Source organism: Anas acuta, chromosome 30 (assembly GCF_963932015.1).
Source record: "Anas acuta chromosome 30, bAnaAcu1.1, whole genome shotgun sequence".
Taxonomy (NCBI): domain Eukaryota; kingdom Metazoa; phylum Chordata; class Aves; order Anseriformes; family Anatidae; genus Anas; species Anas acuta.
The window spans coordinates 1360780-1385051 of NC_089008.1; the positions used below are offsets into that span (position 1 = coordinate 1360780).

Sequence of the window (24272 nt, forward strand, 5' to 3'; positions counted from 1 at the left end):
TGGCATCTGGAGGGAGAACCTGAGTTAGTGTCCAGCCACATGCAGCAGGCAGGGCTTCCCCACCCCTCACCACCGTTGCCCCCATGGCCTGTGCTTGCCATGGCAAAGGCATCAGCACTTCACACAGTGCCTAGAGGAGAAGGGTGAAGAAGGGACTGGCACTTACAGAAATGGCTGGGGTCAGCAGAAGAGTCCTGAGCACTACCAGCACCATGGAGAGGCATAGAGAGAGCAGAGAGAAAAGGTGCTGAAAGTCCTCAGCAACACTTCCACAAAACCCCTATTTCTACAATGTGTCTGTGCTGAGAAGAAGGGGAGAGCCCCGCCATACACACAACTCCCTCATCACTGTAGGAGGTTTCTGGAGGGTGTGGAAGATAGCTTCCTGACACAGCTGGTTAGTGAGCCTACCTGGGGAGGTGCCCTGCTGGACCTTCTGTTCTCAAACAGAGAAGGGCTGGTGGGAGTTGAGGTGATCAGGAGCTGTATTGGGCAGAGTGACCACAAAATGGTAGAGTTCCCTGTTCTTGGCGAAGTCAGGAAGGGATCAGTAAAACTGCAGTCTTGGATTTCTGGAGGGCTGATTTTGAGCTGTTCAGGACACTGGTTGGCAGAGTCCCTTGGGAAGTGGTTCTGAAGGGCAGAGGAGTCCAGGAAGGCTGGGCACTCTTCAAGAGGGAAATCTTACTGGCTCAGGAGTGGTCTGTCCAACAATTCCCAGAGACGAGACAGTGCAGAAGAAGACCGGCCTGGATGAACAGAGAGTTATGGCTTGAGTATAGGAGAAAAAAGTGGGATTATAACCGGGGAATTATAATTTTTATTAGTTAATTAATTAATTAATAATACAGTTTTATACAATGTACCATTATTTATATCTATATCTATATATTATTTTATTTTATTTTATTTTATTTTATTTTATTTTATATTAATATATAGTATAATATAACATTGCAATTATATATTAAATGTTATAATATTATATAATTAATTATATTGCATTAATTATATTATATTAATTATTTTATAATAAATTATATATCGTTAATTATAAATTATATATTAATCTTGGAAGGAAAAGAGGGCAGACCACTCAGGAGGACTGAAAGGATGTTGCGAGGTTCTGCAGGGACAAAATTAGAAAGGCCAAAGCTCATCTGGAGCTTAAACTGCCTACTGCCATTAAAGATAACAAAAAATTACTTCATAAATACATCAACAGAAAAAGAAGGACTAAGGAGAATCTCCATCCTTAGGGAGAAACTCCCCATCCTTAGGGGAAAAACTTAGTCACAAGAGAAGTGGAAAAGGAAGAGGTGCTTAATACCTTCTTTAACTCAGTCTTCAGTGGCAAGAGCAGTTGTTCTCTGGATACCCAGTACCATGAGCTGGTGGAAGGGAATGGGGAGCACAACGTGGCCCTCATAATCCACGAGGAAATGGTTGGCCACCTGCTAAAGCACTTGGATGTACGCAAGTCCGTGGAGCCAGATGGGATCTACTCGAGGGTACTGAGAGAACTGGTGGAGGATCTGGCCAGGCCACTTTCCATCATTTATCAGCAGTCCTGGCTATCAGAGAAGGCCCCAGTTGAGTGGCGTCCAGCAAACGTGATGCCCATCTACAAGAATTTACAGCACTTACAGTGCAACCAGGCAATCAGGCCCAGTCAACATGGGTCTATGAAAGGCAGGGCCTGCGTGGTGAACCTGATCTCTTTCTATGACAAAGTGACGCGCTTGGTGGATGAGGGAAAGTCTTTGGATGTGGTCTACCTTGACTTCAGTAAGGCTTTTGACACTGTTCCCCACAATATTCTCCTCAAGAAACTGGCTGCTCATGGCTTGGACTGGCGCACGCTTCGTTGGGTTAAAAACTGGCTGGATAGCCGGGCCCAAAGAGTTGTGGTGAATGGATTCAAATCCAGTTGGAGGCCGGTCACTAGTGGCGACCCCCAGGGCTCAGTACTGGGGCCAGTCCTCTTTAATATCTTTATCGATGATCTGGATGAGGGGATTGAGTGCACCCTCAGTAAGTTCACAGATGACACCAAGTTAGGTGCATGTGTCGATCTGCTCAAGGGTAGGAAAGCTCTGCAGGAGGATCTGGATAGGCTGGGCTGATGGGCTGAGGTCAACTGCATGAAGTTCAACAAGGCCAAGTGCCGGGTCCTCCACCTGGGGCGCAATAACCCCAAGCAGAGCTACAGGCTGGGAGATGAGTGGTAGGAAAGCTGCCTGGCAGAGAAGGACCTGGGAGTGATGGTTGATAGTTGGCTGAATATGAGCCAGCAGTGTGCTCAGGTGGCCAAGAAGGCCAATGGCATCCTGGCTTGTATCAGAAACAGTGTGGCCAGCAGGGCTAAGGAAGTGATTGCCCCCTGTAATTGTCTCTGGCGAAGCCAGACCTTGAGTACTGTGTTCAGTTTTGGGCCCCTCACTGCCAGAAGGACATAGAGGTGCTCGAGAGAGTCTAGAGAAGAGCATCGAAGCTGGTGAGGGGCCTGGAGAACAAGTCTTATGAGGAGCGGCTCAGGGAGCTGGGCTTGTTCAGCCTGGAGAAAAGGAGGCTCAGTGGTGACCTTATTTGTACCTTAAAGGAGGCTGTAGCGAGGTGGGGATTGGTCTATTCTCCCACGTTGTTCTGGTTCCGCTTGAGTGTGCAGCCGAGCTCCACCACAGCCGCCCTCTCACTCCCCGTCTTCAAAGAGGAATGGAGAGAAAATATGTAAAAAGGGTTCAAGGGTTGAGATAAGGACAAGAAAATCACTCAATAATTATTGTAACAGGCAAAACAGACTCAGCATAAGAAGACAGTAAGATTTATTGCTCATTACTAACAAGCTAGAGAAGTGAGAAACAAAGGAATGAAACCAAAAGCACCTTCCCCCCCCATCCACCCTCTTCCACCTCCTCCCCCCGAGTGGCGCAGGGGAACGGGGGAAAGGAGGTTATGGTCAGTCTACAGCACTTCTTCTCTGCCGCTCCTTCTCGGTCACTCTTGTCCCCTGTGCTGTGGGGTCCCACCCACAGGATGCAGTCCTTGATGAACTGATCCGGCGAGAGCTTCCCACAGGCAGCAGCTCTTCCAGAGCTGCTCCAGATATGGGTCCGTACCACGGGGTCCATCCCTCAGGAGAAAACTGCTCCAACCTGGCTACCCCATGGGCAGCAGCTCCTGCCAGACCCCCTGCTCCTGCGTGGGCTCCTCTCCACGGGCTACAGGTCCGGCCCGGAATCTGCTCGGGCAGGGGCCTTCCATAGATGGCAGCCTCCGTCAGAGAAGGGCCACCTGCTCCACCGTGGTCTCCTCCATGGGCTGCAGCGTGGAACCCTGCTCCACCGTGGTACTCCATGGGCTGCAGGGGGACATCCTGCTTCACCATGGTCCTCACCACAGGCTGCAGGGGACTTCTGCTCCGGCACCTGGAGCACCTCTCCCCCTCCTTCTACACTGACCTTGGCACCTGCAGGGCTATTCCTCACTCCCTTCACTCTCCCAACTGCTGTGTGGCGCAGCGTTTTTTTTTTCCCTGTCTTAAATATGCTCTCACACAGGCGCAAAACAACACCACTTATTGGCTCAGCTCTGGAAAACAATGGGGCCCTTCCCAAATATGGGGCAGCTTCTAGATCTTTCTCACAGAAACCACCCCTATGGCCCCCTGCTCCCAAAACCTTGCCACGCAAACTCACTACACAGAGGAACTCTTGAGGCAGTTCTCCATCCAGGGTCTCCTGTGGAGTAGGGGGAACACTCCCGAGGGGGAATCACACCTGAGCCATGCCCTGTATGATGAAGTACACAGCTCCAGCTTCTGCACTGTCCACGTCCCACTGACCCCACAGCCCTGATGAAGGGTCGTGTCTCACCTGGCACAGACAGGGTCCAAGGAGCACTGAAAGGAGAGCACCCAAACTGACTGAGGACTGGCCATGAGGACACGGAGCATTCCCTTCATTCCCAGGGAAGTCTGTGGTCTATCAGAGCCTGGATCAGAGATATCACCAGGACACTCATCAGCCTGCTGTGCTTCACATACTACTATCTACTGACGATATTGCAGACAGCTGTGGAGGAAGCTGTGTCCTGTAGTCTGAGGGAATGGATAAAGCTTCCAAGGCCTTGGGACGGTTGGTGAAAGAGTCTGTAGTACAAGTCCCTTTCTCTTCCCTCCATCCATTCTGGGGTGGTGACATTGTATAGAATAGAAGGATCTGGTCCATAAATGCTTGGCTCCGTGACTGGTGCTACAGGCCCAGCTTTGGGTTGTTTGGTAATGGCTGGTGTTATAAGACAGCAGGCCTGAGAGGAATACTTGGGAAAGGTTTATCTCCCAGAGTCCAGAGGGTTCTGGGACAGCAATTAGCAGGGCTCATTTGGAGAGCTTCAAGCTATATCCGCAGGGGGATGGGGTTGTAGCAGGGCTTGTACTGGTGGGACAGTGCCCCCGCAGAGATGAAGACCAGGAGGCCTCCCACCCCTCATGGGGTGAAATCAGCTTGCTCAGCTCCTTCCCTGAAGTGCCTGGAAACAAATGCATTCAGCACGTGGAATAAGAAGGAGGAGTTGGAAAACTCTGGTCAGAAGACTGAGATCTGGTGGCAGTTACAGAGACATGGTGGGACAGCTCACATGGCTGGAATGTGGTCATGGATGGCTATGTCCTGCTCAGGAAGACAGGCCAGCAAGGTGAGGTGGCGGAACTGCTCTTCTCATGAGAGAGCAACTCCATTGTATTGAGTACTGTCCAGGGGTAGATGAGGAGCGAGTTGAGAGTCTGTGGGTGAGAATTAAGGGGCAGGCTGGCATGGGGGATGCTGTTGTGCGTGTCTGTTACAGACCACTAGACCAGGATGAGGAAGCTGACGAGGCCTTCTACAGGCATCTGAGAGCAGCCTCTTGATCACAGGCCCTGGTTATCATGGAGGATTTCAACTACCCTGACATTTGCTGACAGGCCTACTCAGCCAGTCACCCACAGTCCAGGTAGTTCCTCCAGTACTGGTTCCTCCAGTGCATTGATGATAACTTCCTGATGGAAATGGTGAACGTGCCAGCTGGGAGAGGAGTGCTGCTAGATCTTCTCGTCACCAACAGGTAGGGGTTGGTTGATTCTGAATCACAGAAGCACAAATTTTAGGGGTCGAAAGGGATCTCAAGAGATCATCGGGTCTAATCCCCCCTGCCAAAGCAGTTTGCCTACAGCAGGTTGCCCAGTTAGCCATCCAGATGGGCCTTGAATATCTCCAGAGAAGGAGAGTCCACAAGCTCCCTGGGTAGCATATTCCAATTCTCTGTCACCCTCACTGTGAAGAAGTTCTTTCACATGTTGGTGTGGAAATTCCAGTGCTCCATTTTTTTTGACAATTGCCCCCTCTCCTATTGCAGTTTGCTCCTATCTCCTATTGTAGTTTGCAACTGTAAATACTTAGCAACTTCCATCTCTAAATGGTTGGAGAACAAGTAGTTTGAGACAGCAAGGAGTCTTCTGAATCACCCTTCTTTGTTTCTTCTAACTTCACATTCCTTGTGGCCCCATCATTAAGAGTCTGATGCTATCACCAACCATGGGGCTTGTCCATCCCCATGGCAATACTCTCACAATGGAATGCACCCCTGGATGCTGAGGGAGCTGACAGAAGAAATTGCCAGGCCACTTTCCTGTTTGCATTTGCTAGGATGAAGTAATGGCCACTCTGAGCAGGACTGGAAGGGCCCTGCCACCAGCCAGGTGGAGAAAATGGTCAATGGCATTGACTGGGCAGTGTGGAGAAAAAGGCCTTGCACATGAGAACCATGGGAGTATGAGGCTGTGATAGGCAGTGATACACAGAGGACCCTACTGCCATCAGTTTATCGGGGGCAGAACCCCCCTGTATTTCTGGAGGGACAGGGGGATGCCAACCATTGTCTGAACTGCAGGCTGAAATGAGCCCAACTGGCAATGTGTGGGCAAAGCTGTCTGGTTGGTGGCCCTGGAAAGAGACTACTGAGGGGAGGGGAGGGGAGGGGAGGGGAGGGGAGGGGAGGGGAGGGGAGGGGAGGGGAGGGGAGGGGAGGGGAGGGGAGGGGAGGGGAGGGGAGGGGAGGGGAGGGGAGGGGAGGGGAGGGGAGGGGAGGGGAGGGGAGGGGAGGGGACGGAGGGGAGGGGAGGGGAGGGGAGGGGAGGGGAGGGGAGGGAGGCTTCTTTGACAGAGAGACTAGATTATATTAAGGGGTGCTGGGTCTGGCTGGGATGGAGATAACTATCCCTGCAGCGGCCCAGTACGTCTGGGGGTGGGCAAGAGGTGGGGAGGGGACATCACCAGGGCAGCTGCCCTAAAGCCACCAAAGGGGTTTTCCATAGCACAGAATGTCACACTCAGCATTAAAACGTGGGAAAGGGGAAGGAGAGGGGAGTCTCTCATTATAAATATGTCTGTCCACCCAAACAACTGCTACACGTATAGAGGCCTTGCTTCCCCACACATGGTCCAACATAGCTCGTTGATTGGAAGTAGAGGATGATTTCTTTTTCTCTCTCCATTCTTCTGCATGGACATTGCTTGTTTTTCCCCTCTCCTTTTCCCCTTTAATTCAATTATCCTTCTCTTGATCTCTGAGACTGTTCTGTTCTTTCCAACACACTTTCTTACCTTCCTCTATTGATAAGGGGAAGTGAGAGAGCTTTTGTGGTGGAGTTCAGCAGCCCAGCAAAATAAAACCATCAGGGAAGGAAAAGAGGGGAAAAAACAAACAAAGAAAACAAAAAAAAAAATAGGCCAAAAAGGAGAGAGGCAAAATGTTATTACTCAACACTACCTGGCTCATGACCATCCAGTGGCACAGAAATGACATCCCCTACAAAAAAGCTCCCTGTTATAATTGTACAGCACAAAGTACTTTGTTTTTTTTTTTTTTTTCTTTTTTTTCAACAGCATGAAGCATGCTTCCAGGTACACTCAGAAAAGGCAGCAAAGGCAGAGATTTCGGGAAAGGAGCCAGTGCCTTCTTGCCAGACACCCCCAAGACAGGGTGTTGAAGTGACTTCCCTTCTTACATGGGACACAGGCTGCAGCACCAGGTCTCCCCATGGAGCTCCTGGCAGGCAGAGGGGCTCAGGCTGCACAGTCTTGCACAAGCATTAAGAGTACAGGGCGTGAACATCGGCAGGGTGTGCAGCAGTGCTGTGCCCACGTGGGTGTGGAAGGGAAAGAAATGGATTTTGGACAGGCTGCAGATGTTTGCTAGCCTGATGGAGAGCTGCAAAGCTATGAGCCAAATATGTCAATAGGAAAAGATGAAGGAGGCCTTTGTAGGAAGAATACTGCCCTTGCGATACATGTAAAAACAGCAAGAGTTGTGGTGTGCAAGAGGACAGAAATAACAGTGGGGGCTCAACAAAAGCAGCGGAAGTAACAGGGGCTGAGGCAGGGCCCTGCTAATGACAGAGATGTTTAATGTGGACAAGGCTCAGGCGGCCACAGAATGCCCAGAGGACAGCTCCCAGCTGCACTGCAAGCCTCTGCCCCACTGTCCCCAGCTTACAGCAAAGCAGACACCTGAAGGAGACGCTGCTCCCCAAAAGCAGTGCACCAAAAGATGCTGGGGCAGGCACCATGGGCAAGGCTGTCTCCTTCTGGCTCTGCCGTCCTGCTGCTGGTGCTCTGTGAGTTGGGGCATTGTTGGGCGTGGGGGCTGAGGGCTGGAGGGCTGCTGCTGGGGGCAGGACAGGCCCGTGGTGGGCAGAGGGGAGGATGGGGACAGCGTGTGTGGGGCAGGCGTGCAGCACTGTGGGGAAGAGTTTGTTTGGGGAAAGCAGGATGGGGATGGCTTCCTCCAGGTATGATACAGAACTGAGCAAGGGGCACACTTCTCCAGCACCATAAAATTTCTGCAGTGTTGCTCTGAGGCTCTAGGACTGCTGAATTCTTTACAGACCTATGGGACTTACCTGGAACAAGAAAAGCACAAAAAAAGGGATTGGGATTGGCATTGTTTGAGGGGATGTTGAAGTGATATAGCATAAGAACATGCATGTGTAATGGTGGCTGCATAGCAGTGAGGATTTTGGCAGGAGCATCAGGATGAGCCAGGACACTGCTCCTCTCAGCAAATCCCTCTCTGCCCCTTGGTACAGGTGGCAGCATGACCTCCCAGGACATCTGCAGCTTCCCAGGTACTCGTGAGTCCTTCCCTCCCAGACCCAGGGCACTTGGAAACCCAACCACTGTGAGCTCTGCCCTATGGCAGCCCTTCACTGCTGTGTCTCCTCCAGGGGATCTCCTGGCTCCTGCTCTCCAAATGAACTCAACTTCTGCTCAGCCAGGTACCACAGTTGTGCTCCAGTGTATTCTCCCTGTGGTGTCACCCGTAATACGAATCATCATCTGCAAGGATGGGAAGGAGGTGTACAGTCTGAAAGCCCATCAAGGGCAGCTGAGCTACTCCCTGGTCCTGAACATCACGTCAAGAAGCGCAGGAATATATACCTGTGGGTACCAGGAGTGGAATGAGATGAAACAGAGGAGGAGCTCTGCCCTCAGTGCTGGCCAAATCCTGGATGTCCCTGGTGAGTCATGGCCCTAGGCTGGAGGGGTGAGAAGGGACTGAGGCACTTGCCACCACATGGCTGTGCTGAGGCTGGAGCTGTGTGCTGCAGCAGGCTCTGGGGTGGTTCCCCCATGGGAGTGTTCCCTCTCCTCCAAGGCAGCCCCTAGAGAGAGAGAGTTGTTCTCAAGGGGTCCCGTGTCCCTGCTGCACCACCTCTGCTGCAGATATAGAGCATGGGGCATGCTTCAACATTGGCCCTGTGCATTGATAAGCCTATGGCAGGAGAAAAGTGGGGATTGTCATAAGCTGGGCACTTACATATGTGTGAAAAAGTCTATATTTCTGGCTCTTAAAATGGGTCTGGAGCTCTTGGGTGAGAACAGAGAGATACTGGAGTTCTTAGGTATTTGGAGACCTATGCGTGGAACATCAAACCAGCTGAAAGGGACATGGTATTGAACCAAGGGAGAAGACCACAGGGGTGCTGGACTGAGACGTAGGGGTGACAAGGTGCCTGCATGGCAAGGACACAGAAGTGAGGACATGGCAAGGACCCAGCAGCAGGGACAAGGGCACAAGTGTGTGGGTGTCCCAGCTCTCACTCCCTCTAAACAAAACCCTCTATGCCCCAAGGTGCAGCTGCTGGCGTGACCACCCAGGACATCTGCTGCTCCCTTCATGAGGTTGAGCGTGGGGATGGGTGACTGAAGAGAGGTGTGTGTGGGGTGGTGATGGCAAGGGAGAGGGAATTTGTTCTCTGGGCGAGAGCTCCTGGGAAGGAATTGTTTCCCTGCATGGAACACAAAGCATTTTGTGCCCAGTTCTGGGATTCCCTGTTCAGGAGGGGCATAGAACTACTGGAGAGAGTCCAGACGAGGGCTGCAAAGATGGTCAGAGGTCTGGAGCCAAGAGAACTGAGCCTGTTTATCCTGGAAAAGAGGAGACTGAGGGGAGACCTCATCCATGTCTATAAATATCTGAGGGGAGGGTGTTGAGAGGATGGAGCTGGTCTCTTTTCGGTTGTGCCCAGGGAAAGGGCAAGAGACAATGGGCTCAAACTGAAGCACAGAAAGTTCCATCTGAATATGAGGGGCATTTCTTTACTGGGAGGGTGACAGAGCACTAGAACAGGCTGCCCAGAGACGCTGTGGAGTCTCCTCTGCAGATATTCCAAATCCAGCTGGATGCCATTCTGTCCAGCCTGTCCTTGCTGATCCTGATCAGCAGAAGGCTGGACTACATAACTTTCAGAGGTCCCTTCCAACGTTGGCCATTCTGTGATTGTGTGATCTTCTAGCCCCCAGAATCACAGACAGATGAGAGTGGTGGTGTTAAATGAACTGGCACACCTCTGCCATGCCGTTTTTTATCCTTCACAACAGCACTTAGTCACTGGATCTGTTGGGGCCCAGGTTGGCACAGCAACTGCGGGCACTTCTACGCCTCCCCTGGGGATGGTGCTGGCTGTCGGTGGGGGGATGTGCCCATGGGGCTGTGTGTCCCCTGCCCCACACAGACGTGCGCAGGGCTGTTGCAGGACACATGCTACAGGTGGTGCTCAGTCTGGACCCCAGCTGGTTGTGCTGCAGGCTCTCATCCTGTCCCTTTCTCCTGCCAGGCAGTGTGACCACCTCCACAGCATGGCCGTCATTGCCAGCTGAGTGATTCCCTCCTGCACCCCCAGGACCTCCAGGTATCCCTGTCCCTGCAGCAACACCTCTGCTGCAGACGTGGGGCTGTGCAGGGCCCAGGCACAGAGAAGAAGGGCTGGGGATGTGGATGGATGCTGGGTTGAGCCAGGCATGCTCCAAGGTCTGCCCTGTACATTGATGAACCTGTGGCAGGGCAAGTAGATTAATTGTCATTAGCTGAGCCTTAACATACATGTGAGCAAGGGGACAATATTTCTGGCACTAAAACTGTGGCTGAAGCCATATTGCAAAAGGAGTGATATTGGAGTGCTCAGGGATCCAGGGACATCTCCCTGGAAAAACAAACCAACCAAAAATGGTTAGGGATGGACACAGGTCAGAACACCTCTGCTGCAGACTTGGGGTGATGCAGGGCCCATGCATAAAACACATGGGCTTGGGATGTCGATGGATCCCGGGCTGTGTCACTACTGTTCCAAGTTTTCCCTCTAAACTTTATGAACCTATGAAAATCAATTTACACAAGCTCGGTTGTTCACTTTGGCCATTTGCTCCAGGAAGCAATACAAGAGATCAGGGTCTGCTCAGCATCTGGGATTTCCCATAACTAAGAGTTCGAGGGACTCACAGCATGTTCATGTCTCCCACAGGCAGCAGCCCTTCACACAAGGCCCAGCTCCCTTCCAGAGGTGAGACATTGCTCATCAGCCTTTCCCAGTACAGCCGTCCTCCAAGGCTTGCCTTGGCCACACTGTGTTCCTCCTCTCTCCCAGGGTCAGCCATGCCCCTGGAGGTCTGGATCCTGCGCTCTGCCCTCAGCCTGCTCCTGCTGCTGTCTGCCCCCATTAATCACCCTCCTCCTGGAGAGATGCAGCCACGGTGCCAATGAGGCCATGCAGCCTGGAGACGTCCCTGTCCCCATGGTGCTCTGATGTCCCCATGGGCTCCGTGCTGTCCCCAGCCTGCTCCACATGCTCAGAACATGACCGCCACACATTTGCCAGACTCCCGCTGCTGTTGGGCTGAAGACAGCTGGGGCAGCATGCCCAAGGGATGTGCTGCCACTGCTCTGCTTCCCTTGGCTCAGCGCCTGCTCTCTGCTCACATCAAGGATTGCCACTGGATCGTGCACCCTTCCAGCTGCCTTCAATCCCAACACCCACGTGGCTTCACCCCTCCCCACAGAATCACATCTTCAATGCAGGATCCACCTCTGCATACCAGGAGAACACGAGGGGAAAGAGTCACGGCTGCACCCCCAGGAAGCCATGCTCTGCAGCTCCTGCATCACTCCAGCACCTCCCTGTGCCCAAGGTGCTGGCCACAATGGGCACATCCCCAGGTAATTACGGTGCCCTGTGTGGAGGCACTTGGTGGGTATTGGTCCTGGGGGAAGCGAATTATAAAGGATTGGTTCAGAATGCACAAGCTGATGTTGCTGCTCTGTATTTGAGAGGGAAGCCAGAGAGCAGAGCTGGGAGAGCTCCTCTTTGACTGCTGTTTGGGGCCATGTGTCTTGCAAGGGAGCTCCTGTTCTCTGTGCCCTGCCACCCAAGAGTTCCCCTACCCACTGCCATTGCCCTGGCAGATGTGTCATGGAAAACTGCCTGAGATCCCAGGATGGCTGAGGCCATGCAGACGACCAGGGGGTGGCCATGCCTGGCACTCTGCATCCCATGCCCACCCATCCCTGTGCTGGATCTTCTGTCTCTCAGCACGCCATCCCCAGGAGACAGCCCTGAGCAGGGACATTGTGTATGGGGGCATCCAGATGTGGGGCAGGTGAGGATGGGGTCTCAGCATGGCTGGCCCCCACATCCACAGCCCATGCCCAGCCTTGCACAAAGGGGTTTTAGCCATCCCACACCAATACCAAGAAGGAGCCAAGGTGTCCCTTCTCTGCAGCTCCCAGTGCTGACATCTGGGGCCTTGGTGTGCAGTGGGGGACTCTGCGACAAGATGGGTGCAGGCAGGAGAGGAGCTGCTCAGCTGGCAGACATGAGGTTGCAAGGCTGCATGGAGGGAAGGGGGGAAAAGAAAATGGGGTGAAAACTTAGCAAGACCTGCTTAGAGGCAGAGCTGGAGGGGATGTGGGTTTCACGCTCCATCCTGCAAGCACAGTCCCTCACCTCCCATGCCTTCATCAAAGCACTTGTCTCACAGCTTCCTTCAGGCCCGTGCATGCATGTTTCACAGCACAAGCCTCCAGGAGACACTTCCTCAAAGGGATTATAAAGAGTTGGGTGGACGGAGCTACTCCCTCATTCCCATACAGCCTCCAAAGCTCCCTGTTGAGCGAATCGTATTGTGGTGCCAGCTGCAAACTTTCTGAGGGTAACCTCTGACCAGCATCCTGAGAGTAATGAAGATGTTGAGTGGAATTCGACGTAATTAGGAAGAATTTAGGAAGAACTTATTTACCGAAAGGGTTGTTAGGAATTGGAAAGGGCTGCCCAGGGAAGTGGTGGAGTCACCATCCCTGGAGGTCTTTAAAAGACGTTTGGATGTAGAGCTTAGTGATATGGTTTAGTGGAGGACTTGTTAGTGTTAGGTCAGAGGTTGGACTCGATGATTTTGAGGTCTCTTCCAACCTAGAAATTCTGTGATTCTGTGATTCTGTGATTTGGATCCCTGGAGTACACTACCAGTTAGCAGCCTTCAGCTAATGTGGTGCAATTGCCTAAAGTAACTAGGAAAATAAAACCAACATTCATGTTTTAAAGAAAACGTAAAACATTGAAGAGGCTTTCAGGGTTGGGCATAGCTGCATTACCTAAGCGTTCCCTAGGCTTCCAACCTTAGATGCTATCACACTGGGGGAACCTGGTGTGCTAGCTCTAAGGAACAGCACAGAGCATAGAGTGGAGTGGAGACACTGCAGCTAGGCTCTGTGACCAGGTGGGGACTCGATTGTTCTTGTGCACACTGAGACTGATAAGCCACACTTTTTGCGACCCTGAGCCAAGGACCAGTCCTGTTTTGACAAATGCTGTACCCTAGTGTACTTTTCCTCATTGTAATATCATTATAATACCAAAACACACCTCCATCCCAAAAGCTACCTGCCTCCAATGTGCAACCACCCCTCACTCAGCATGCACTCTGAATTTCTCGGCGCCTTTTACTTTAACTAAAACGGGAGAACGTTTCACCAATCATAACTAAGATATGCTTGACTAGAGTCACTCAAGCTCCACCTAAAAGATAGAAAATAATATAAATTGGCCTAAGAGAGAGGGGATGTTGGGGAAGACACCACTATAAGGGGAGATACCACCCCGAGGAAATACACCTTCCTGAGGACCTCCTGACTCCTGGGATCAGTTGATGGGCTGAGCTTCTCTTCCACCCTTTGCCCCCATTGGGAGGCCTTTGGGTGAGATTTGAACACTTGGTTATACTGTGTGTCTCCGCGGAAACTTTGTAATCTCTATAGAGTCTTTGTGCCTTTTAACGCGTTAATTTCCAGGCTGAGCACCTGTGTCACCCTTGTATTTCATGCCTGCTAGCTTGCTTTTGCAGACAGTAACTATCGCTGGCAATCCAAAGAACCTGTGTACCTGTTGCTGTAATAAATCGCACTTGAATGCATTGTTCCTACCCATGATACTGTGAAATGCGTTCATCTGATTCATGTCAATACGGAACAATCCTAGGGCCACATGATATGATGAAATGTGACCTTCTGTCTTACATACCCTTGTATAACCACAAGTCTAAGAAAAACAGAGTGGTTAATGCATATAGTTCTTGTATCTTGCAAAGGAATATTCCATCAATTCGTGTCAATATGGGGTAAGAGAAGAACGGGATTTCAGAATAACTGCTACCTATGATGACTATTGCATGGGACACTATGCAAGTCTCTGGTATCTGGCCAAGAGATTAAGGAGAAGGGGAAAGCTGAAGGATGACTCAAAGACAAAGTTTGCACGGGACGCTGCACAAGTCTCTGACATCCGGCCAAGTTGGACGAAGGAGAAGGACAAAAAAAAAAGCCTGGGAGGGAGACTACGAGCCTTCAGCACGAGAGACTCCCAGAGGGACCACTGGAGACTGATACGCATGCGCCAGCTGGAGGATTCGGATTCCGGGATCTAATTATAATAACCCTGCCTTTTCTCGAAGTAATAATGAATATGTAGGAGCCTAGGAGCAGCCTAGGAGCATAAAAATCAGCCGCCTGATGTAACTGATGTGCCTCTTGGTGGAGCAGAGAAATGGATGAGAATTGTCCAAGTTCTTCTGAAGGCTGGTTTTGCCATTGGCCAGAGTAAGGTCAAGGGACCTGCACAGGAAATGTAAAACTTAGGTGTAAAATGGCAAGGTGGATGTTGCTATACCCCAGTGGGTGAGGTCAGTGAGGTAACAACTGTGTGCCCACCAGCTAACAAGAAAGAACTACAACTTTTCCTACGCCTTGTGGGTTTCTGGAGAAGGCATAGTGCAGGTTGTAGTGAGCTTCTGAGCCCTCCCTATTGAGTACTGTGACAGAGCACTTTGAAGTCTCTTTGGGGTCTGTTATAGACCGCAGAACCAGGATGAAGAGACGCATGAGGAGTTCTACAGGCAGCTGACAGAAGTTGCGAAATCGTCGGCGCTTGTTCTCGTGGGGGACTTCAACTTCCCTGACATATCCTGGAAGCACAACACAGCCCAGAGAAAGCAGTCTAGGAGGTTTCTGGAGAGTGTGGAAGATAACTTCCTGACACAGCTGGTTAGTGAGCCTACCATGGGTGGCACCCCGCTAGACCTTCTCTTCACAAACAGAGAAGGACTGGTGGAGGATGTGATTGTCGGCAGCTGTCTTGGGCAGAGTGACCACGAAATGGTGGAGTTCGCTATTCTTGGTGAGGCCAGGAAGGGGACCAGTAAAAATGCTGTATTGGACTTCCGGAGGGCTGACTTTGTGCTGCTCAGGACACTGGTTGGTAGAGTCCCTTGGGAGGTGGTTCTGAAGGGCACAGGAGTCCAGGAAGGCTGGGCACTCTTCAAGAAGGAAATCTTAATGGTGCAGGAACGGTCTGTCCCCACGTGCCCAAAGACGAGCCGGTGGGGAAGAAGACAAGCCTGGCTCAACAGAGAATTGTGGCTTGAGCTTAGGAGAAAAAAAAGGGTTTATAATCTTTGGAAAAGAGGGCAGGCCACTAGGGAGGACTATAAGGATGTTGCAAGGCTGTGCAGGGACAAAATTAGAAAGGCCAAAGCTCATCTGGAGCTCAATCTGGCTACTGCCGTTAAAGATAACAAAAAAGGTTTTTATAAATACATCAACACAAAAAGGAGGACTAAGGAGAATCTCCAGCCTTTACTGGATGCGGGGGGAAACTTAGTTATAAGAGATGAGGAAAAGGTGGAGGTGCTTAATGCCTTCTTCGCCTCAGTCTTTAGCGGCAATACCGGTTGTTCTCTGGATACCCAGTACCCTGAGCTGGTGGAAGGGGATGGGGAGCAGGTTTGGCCCTCTCTATCCACGAAGAAATGGTTTGTGACCCGGTACGGCACTTGGATGTGCACAAATCGATGGGGCCTGATGGGATCCACCCGAGGGTACTGAGAGAACCGGCGGAGGAGTTGGCCAAGCCTCTTACCATCATTTATCAATAGTCCTGGCTATCAGAGTAGGTCCCAGTTGACTGGCGGCTAGCAAACATGACGCCCATCTACAAGAAGGGCTGGAGGGTAGGCCCAGTGAACTATAGGCCTGTTAGTTCGACCTCAGTGCCAGGGAAGTTCATGGAGCAGATTATCTTGAGTGTCATCACACGGCACTTACAGTGCAACCAGGCGATCAGGCCCAGTCAGCATGGGTTTATGAAAGGAAGGTCCTGCTTGACGAACCTGATCTCCTTCTATGACAAAGCGACACGCTTGGTGGATGAGGGAAAGGCTGTGGATGTGGTCTACCTTGACTTCAGTAAGGCATTTGACACCGTCTCCCACAGCTATTCCCCACAACATTCTCCTCAAGAAACTGGCTGCTCATGGCTTGGACTGGCACACGCTTCCTTGGGTTAAAACTGGCTGGATAGCCGGGCCCAAAGAGTCGTGGTGAATGGAGTCAAATCCAGTTGAAGGCCAGTCACTAGTGGCGTTCCCCAGGGCTCAGTACTGGGGCCAGTCCTCTTTAATATCTTTATCTATGATCTGGATGAGGGGATTGAGTGCACCCTCAGCAAGTTTGCAGATGACACAAAGTTATCTGCTCAAGGGTAGGAAGGCTCTGCAGGAGGATCTGGATAGGCTGGAGTGCTGGGCTGAGGGCAACTGTATAAAGTTCAACAAAGCGACGGGTCCTGCACTTGGCACACAACAACCCCAAGCAGAGCTACAGGCTGGGAGATGAGTGGTTAGAAAGCTGCCTGGTAGAGAAGGACCTGGGAGGATAGTCGTCCGAATATGAGCCAGCAGTGTGCTCAGGTGGCCAAGAAGGCCAACAGCATCCTGGCTTGTATAAGAAGCAGTGTGGCCAGCAGGGCTAGGGAGGTGATTGTCCCCCTGTACTCGGCTCTGGTGAGGCCACACCTCGAGTACTCTATTCAGTTTTGGGCCCCTCGCTACAAGAAGGACACGGAGGTGCTCGAGAGAGTTCAGCCTGGAGAAAAGGAGGCTCAGGCATGACCTCATTGCTCTCTCTAGATAACTTAAAGGAGGATGTAGAGGTGGGGATTGGTCTATTCTCCCACGTGCCTGGTGACAGGATGAGGGGGAATGGGCTAAATTTTTGCCAGGGGACGTTTAGGTTGGATGTTAGGAAAAACTTCTTTACCGAAAGGGTTGTTAGGCATTGAAATGGGCTGCCCTGGGAAGTGGTTCACTCCCCATCCCTGGAGGTCTTTAAAAGACGTTTAGATATTGAGCTTAGAAATATGGTTTAGTGAAGGACTTGTTAGTGATAGGTCAGAGGTTGGACTAGGTGGTCTTGAAGGTCTCTTCCAACCTAGACGATTCTGTGATTCTGTGATTTCATTACGTTTCTCCTCACCCAATTCTCCATCCTGTCTAGGCTTCGCTGGATGGCAGCACAGCAGTGCACAGCGTGCACAGCGTGTCAGCCACTCCTCCCAGTTTAGTGTCATCAGCAAACTTGCTGACAGTGCACTCCATTCCCTCATCCAAGTCGCTGAAGAATATATTGAAAAGCACTGGTCCCAGTACCAACCCTTGAGGGACTCCACCAGATACAGGCCTCCAACTCGCCTCCACCCCATTGAAAACAACCCTCTGGCTTCTTCCCTTCAGACAAATCACAGTCCACCTCACTACCTGATTTTCCTGACCACAATTCTTCAGTTTAGCTGCAAGGATGCTGTGGGAGACGGTGTCAAAGGCTTTACTGAAATCAAGATAGACCACATCCACTGCTTTAATATCATCTATCCCCCACCTATATCCTCATAAAAGGCTCTCAGTTCGGTCAAGCATGACTTCCCCATTCTGAATGCCCCTAATGACACTTTTATCTTTGAGATAACTAGAGACAACGCCAGGTCTAAATTGTTCCATTAGCTTTGCAGGGATGGAGGAGAGGCTGACTGGTCTATAGTTACCTGGGTCATCCTTCTATCCCCTTTGGAAGACTGGACTAACATTTGCTTTCCTCCAGTCCTCAGGCAACTTTCCTGATGCCCATGACTTACCACACATGATGGACAATGGCCTAGCAATGACTTCCACCAACTCCTTCAGCTCCTGGCATGAGCATCTTGAGCATCCCATCATGACCCATGGATTTATGGACGTCCAGAGGCGTTTATTTTTCCTCTAAACAAAACCACATCTGCAGCACACACACCACTTGGCAGACACATGCAAGTACATCCCTGCAGTGATACCGGTCCCTATAGGTCCAAATGTCCATCTGTGTGGGTGCATGGAAGAGCAGCCCTGTGATTTTATCATGCAGTTTAGGAATACATAATTTCCAGTGAGCACAGGGAGATGGTTTCACATGAGGAAAACCATTGATACACTCACAATATTACTTGGTCCACCTGATATATTTTAGAGGTATTAATTTATTGCAAACAGAAATATGAGTCCTTCAGCCTCTTGGCTAGACACACACAGCCCTTCCCTGTGACAGAAAATTCCAGAGAAGCCCAAAGTGCACCCCGCAGCCCCACGTTATGGCTGCACAAGAACTCTGCAGGAGAGAAAAGGCATCTGTGGACAAGGCTCCTGTGCCCTTGCCCTGTTGCAGTGCTATCGGGTGTGGGTGTGGGTCACCGTGGCATATGTCGTGGTGTCGCTCATCTGCTGCATGGGAGGAGGTTTCAGGGAGAAAAGAAACCCTGTTACTTCAGCTGCTGACTGTGAGCCCTGCACAATGAGCATGCACCAGGCTGCAGGAGTGCAGAAAGGAGCTCTGCACAGCTGTGCCATGACTCACCCTGTCCCGTCGAACATGGGCGATCGTGGAGTCTGTGGGGGCAAAAAAAACACACCATGAGCCCTTGCTGCCTGTTGGTGGAGGGCTGAAACTCACACTGAGCTTGGTCAGCAGCTGCCTGTGGTCAGCTCTCAAAGCCCGGCCACATTTCGTCTCCCATCACCCTGAACTGGGATGAAAATTAAGCAGCAGTGATGGAGCAGAGATGCTGAGGTTTTGGTGTCTTTCCAGCATTCTGGTGTCATCCAGCATTCCTCTCTTTGCACAGCCAGCACACCTTGCGAGCTGCTCTGTGCAGGCGTGGGTAAACAAGGTCGTGCTGCAACTCGTCCTGAGTGCACATCAGGTGGTGATATATCTATAGCCTGTTCCCCAACCACAACATCCTCCCCTGGCTACTGCCTGTGGTTTCAGAATGAGCTATAAAATATTTTCCCCAGCAGTGCAAGGAAACAGAGCAACAGCTATTGTTGCTGTGATGTGCTTTATGTAGTTCTTGAAGCAGAAATGACACTGAAGAGAAACTGAAGAAAGGACAAAAGCAGAGGCTAAAGCAGGGGAAATGCAGCCTGGGGCCGGAGCTGGTGTGGAAGGAACCCCCAAAGCAAAAGGGCTTTGTCTCTGGGAGCACTGGGATGCTGCCATGTCCCTTGTGCAGCCAGCAGCCGCGCTCTGCATGCAAGGAAGAAGCAGGACATGAGGTGCTGGAGAGGAACCTGGCCTTGATGAACAGGCAGGGATTTTGTATGTCCCAGTGGAAAATGAAGTGGTGGGATTCCACCTGAGACAGGTGTATGGATTCGAATGAGGAAGGAGGTAGAACTCACATGGGACTTCGTCGTGGTCTGTGGTTTCCATCTGTGGGCTGTCAACGTGCTGCTGCCTGGAGAGGAATGGAATGGTTGTTGGGTGTGCGTTTGTGGTGAGGTTGCCACATGAGAAACACACTCTTGTTATGCTTTCCTACATCATGTGGTGAACCGGAGTGCAGCAAATAGCAAGCCCCATCCTCCCTGCCTCCAGCACAGGGAATGCAGCCACACACACACAGAGAACGCTGCCCCTGGCCATGCAGCACCCCAGGGCCCTTCCATGCCCCAACTCCCTCCCCCATACCCCACCACCAGCAGCCCTTGGTGCTCACCTTGGGCATCTCCCTCTGCATGCACCTGCAAGAAGAACAGGGGCTGAGGTGCACAGGCCAAGGTGCTGCCCATCTCGGGGTTGGGGGACGAAGGCTGAAGCTGGGGGATGAAGGCTGAAGCTCCCCAGCTCCCTCAGCAGCCTCCCCAGCTGGGCTGCACACAGCCATCACCCCCAGGCACCGTCTGCCCCAGCTGTGCACCCCCAGGTTCCCCCCACCACCTTTCCCACTGCACCAGCCCCCAGCAGGACCCCCAACGCCTCAATATTTCCCCCCTCTTCCTCCACTCCCTCACCTTTCCTGATGGCAAACCAGCTGCCTGCAGCCAGGAGGACGAGGCCGACGGCTGCCACTGCCAGCGCCATGCTTGTGGAGAGGGTGTGCGGGATCCGGGCATGGGGAGCTGTGGGAGAGAGGATGTGAGGGCAGCAGGGTGTGATGGGGAGAGGCAGGGAGCAAGACGTGCCCGTGCAGCTGGCACAGCTCCTGCCTGGTGAAGCTCCTGCTTGTCCCCATGCCCTGGGGAAGGCTGCAGAGCACGTCCACTCCCCATGCTCAGGTTTCTGGGGGTGTAGGAGGGAATCACTCACCTGGGGATGATGGACTTGCTGGGGAGCTCCCCACAATGCCTGGCAGGACAAAAGGACAGGCTTAGTGTCTACAGTGCACCCAGATCCTTCCCAGAATGAGCCTCAGCCCCATGGCAACATCCCCCCATAGACAGCCAGCACCATCCCCAAGGAAAACATAAAAGTGCCAGCAGCTGTTGTGCCAACATGGGCCTCCATGGATCTGCTGTCTAAATTCCCTTGTGAGTGGTTAAGTATATCTTGGCCAAGGTGTACGTGCCGATTAAATATGGCACCACCACTCTCATCTGTCTGTGATTCTGGTCCAACCTTCTGCTGAGCAGGATCAGCTAGGACACACTGCACAGGATGTCATGCGGGTGGATTTGGAATATCTCTAGAGGAGACTCCACAGCATCTCTGGGCAGCCTGTTCCAGTGCTCTGTTACCCTCCCAGTAAAGAAATGCCCCTCATATTAAGATGAAACTTTCTGTGCTTCAATTTGAGCCCGTTGCCTCTCGCCCTTTCCCTGGACACAACCGAAAAGAGACCAACTCCATTCTCTCAACACCCTCCCCTCAGGTATTTATAGACATGGATGAGGTCTCCCCTCAGTCTCCTCTTTTCCAGGCTATACAGGCTCTGTTCTCTTGGCTCCGGTCCTCTGATCATCTTTGTAGCCCTCCTCAGGGCTCTCTCCAGTAGTTCTATGCCCGTCCTGTACAGGGAATCCCAGAACTGGGCACAGAATGCTTTGTGTTCCATGCAGGGAAGTGATTCCTTCCCAGGAGCACATGCCCAGAGAACAAATTCCCTCTTCCTTGCCATCACCACCCCCCACACACTTCTCTTCAGTCACCCATCCCCACGCTCAACCTCACCTGGGGAGCTACAGATGTCCTGGGTGGTCACGTCAGCAGCTGCACCTTGGGGCACAGAGAGTTTTGTTTAGAGGGAGTGAGAGCTGGGGCACCCACACGTTTGTGCCCATGTCCCTGCTGCTGTGTCCTTGCCCAACTCATGACAGTCATCCCACTTGCCCTGACATGGTCTCATCAATGCACAGGGCAGACCTTGGAGCATCCCTGGCTCATCCAGCATTCATCCACATCCCCAGTCTTTACATCCTCTCTGCCCGGGATCTACAGAGCCCCATCTCTGCAGCAGAGGTGGTGCTGCAGGGACAGGGGGACCCCTTGAGAACAACTCTCTCTCTCTAGGGGCTGCCTTGGAGGGAACACTCCCATGGGGGAACCACCCCAGAGCCATGCCCTGCCTGCTGCAGCACACAGCTCCAGCCTCAGCACAGCCATGTGGTGGCAAGTGCCTCTTTCCCTTCTCACCCCTCCAGCCTGGGGACAGGACTCACCTGGGACATCCAGGTTGCGGCCAGCACTGAGGGCAGAGCTCCTCCTGTGTTTCAACTCATTCCACTCCTGGTAACCACATCTATATCTTCCTGCACTTCTTGACGTTATGTTCAGGACCACGGAGTAGCTCAGCTGCCCTTGCTGGGCTTTCAGACTGTACGCCTCTATCCCATCCTTGCAGAAGATGATACGTCTTACAGGTGACACCACTGGGAGAATACACTGGAGAAAAATTCTTGTACCTGGCAGAGCAGACCTTGAGTTCATTTGGAGAACAGGAGCTCGGAGATCCCCTGGAAGAGACACAGCAGTGAAGGGCTGCCATAGGGCAGAGCTCACAGTGGTGGGGCTTCAAAGTGCCCTGGGTCTGGGAGGGAAGGACTCACGAGTACCTGGGGAGCTGCAGATGTCCTGGGAGCTCATGCTGCCACCTGTACCAAGGGGCAGAGAGGGATTTGCTGAGACGGGCAGTGTCCTGGCTCATTCAGATTTCCCTACTCCCATATCCCCCCGACCAAATCCTCACTGCTAAACAGGCATCCTCACACCTGCGTGTTATCATGCTGTATCTCTTCAATAACCTCTTGAACAATGCCAATCCCAATCCCATTGTGTGTGGATTTCTTGTTCCAGGTAAATCCCATATCTCCGTATAGAACTCAGCAGTCCTAGAGTCTCAGAGTAACACTCCAGACAATTTATGTTTCTGGAGAAGTGTGCCCCTTGCTCAGATCTGTATCATACCTGGAGGAAGCCATCCCCATCTTGCCTTCCCAAAACAAACTCTGCCCCACAGTGCTGCACGCCTGCCGCACACACGCTGTCCCCATACTCCCCTGTGCCCACCACGGGCCTGTCCTGCTCCCAGCAGCAGCCTTCCAGCCCTCAGCCCCCACACCCAGCAATGTCCCAACTCACAGAGTGCCAGCAGCAGGATGGCAGAGCCAGAAGGAGACAGCCTTGCCCATGGCGCCTGCCCGAGCATCTTTTGGGGCACCTCTTTAGGGGAGCAGCATCTGCTTCAGGTGTCTGCTTTGCTCTGAGCTGGGGACGGTGTGACAGCAGCTTGCGGTTCAGCTGGGACCTGTGCTGTGGGCTTTCTGAGGCTGCCTAAGCCTGGCCCACAGCCAGAGGCTCTCATCAGTGGGGGCCTTTAACTATGAACCTTCTACATCCGCTGCTTTTGTTGAGCCTCCACTGTTTTTTTCTGTCCTCTCACACACTGCAACACACGCTAGATTTACTTGTATCTCAGGGAAAACATTGTCCCTGTAAAGAGCTCCTGCCCCTTGTGCCCACTCGGATTTGCTCTCTCCTGAACTCGTCACTCTGCTTCTCTTCAATGTCGAGATAAATGATGGCATCAGGGGAATCCTACAACAAGGCCAAAGTGACGCCAGAGCTCTGGGGCAGTTGCTGTGGGCAGATTTCTCCTTCATCCTGTTGGTGAATCAGCTGATGAAGAACTCTCAGGGAGTCTCAGCTTGGGCCATACTGCTGCCAGCACAGCACTGTGGGAGCCATCTGCACCCACACTTTGACCCTCATGCGACCACACAACAACCAGGAAAGGCATTGGCTTCATCCCGAAGGCACCTGAGCTCCCCCACGCTGCTCTCTCAATTCCCTTCCTCGAAGGAATAGGGGAGAAACTCCAATGGAAGAAGACTTGTGCAGGCCCCGGGCCAGAGCTGCAGCCCGTGAAGAGGAGCCCACACAGGAGCAGGAGTCTGGGGGGAGCTGCTGCCCGTGGGAGACCTGTAACGGAGCAGGTCTTCAAGAGCTGCTGCCTGTGGGAATCCCATGCAGGATCAGCTTGGAAGGACGGCATCCCGGGGCAGGGACACCCCACTGGAGCAGGGGCACAGAGTGACTGTGGAGAAGCAGCGAAGATGAAGTATCACGGACTGACCACCAGCCCCTTTCCTCCCTTCTCTACACCTTCTGGAGAGAGGATGTATAAGACTGGGGATTTGGGGGAAGATATATATATATATATATTTGTTTGTTTGTTTGTCTTCTTCTCACTTCTTCATCTTGTTAATAATAGGTAACAAATTTCATTTATCTCCCGATACTCAGTTCATTTTGCCTGTGACAATAAAGCTTGAGTGATCTCCCTATTCTTATCACAAGCATTCACAATCTATTTTCTCCCCCTTACACTTTCTGGAGGGGGAATGAGAGGGTGGTTGTGATGGAGCTCTCTGTCCTCCTTAGTAAAGCCACCACAGCTGCCAAGAAAAGCTTCCATGGCAGTGAAACCACCACAACTGCCCAGAAGATAGATGAAACACAAGTACCAAATGCCTTCCTTGGATAGGTATCTACTAACAAAACAAACCTTAAGGAACTTCATCTCCCAGAAGGCAGGGGCAGGGGCTGTAGCAAGGAAGGTGTCCCCTTGGTGTAGGAGGATCAGGTGGGACAATGCTTTACCAACTGAGCAGAGAAGGCCATGGGCCCTGCTAGGAGGCACCCCTAAGTGAGTGCTGAAGGAGCTGGCAGATGTCACTGCGAGGCCACTCTCCATCATCCTTGATGGGTCAAGGCAAGTGGGAGAAGGGCCCAAAGACAGGAGGGAAGCAAACGTCACTGCTCTTCCA

The 24272-nt window shown here is 52.1% G+C and overlaps 1 protein-coding gene and 1 long non-coding RNA gene across 9 annotated transcripts in view; one reads left to right on the top strand and one right to left on the bottom strand.

Moving 5' to 3' along the window:
- The window catches only part of LOC137846117 (uncharacterized), a 153127-nt gene that overhangs the window by 21159 nt on the left and 107696 nt on the right, over positions 1–24272 (top strand). For 2 of the 8 annotated variants that reach the window (XR_011090385.1, XR_011090386.1), the window contains exons 1-3: positions 6309–7654; positions 8126–8557; positions 10157–10199. The gene's annotated coding sequence lies outside the window, so the exon portion shown is untranslated. Of the gene's footprint in view, positions 1–6308; positions 7655–8125; positions 8558–10156; positions 10200–10844; positions 10880–10963; positions 14253–24272 lie in introns of those variants that run through there. The other 6 variants (XR_011090389.1, XR_011090390.1, XR_011090388.1 and 3 more) reach the window with 6 other exon arrangements.
- On the bottom strand, positions 18189–19669 carry LOC137846136 (uncharacterized). Its single transcript, XR_011090401.1, has 2 exons — positions 19410–19669; positions 18189–18614 (listed from the first exon to the last, which is right to left on the bottom strand). It is a non-coding gene; the product is annotated as an uncharacterized lncRNA (long non-coding RNA).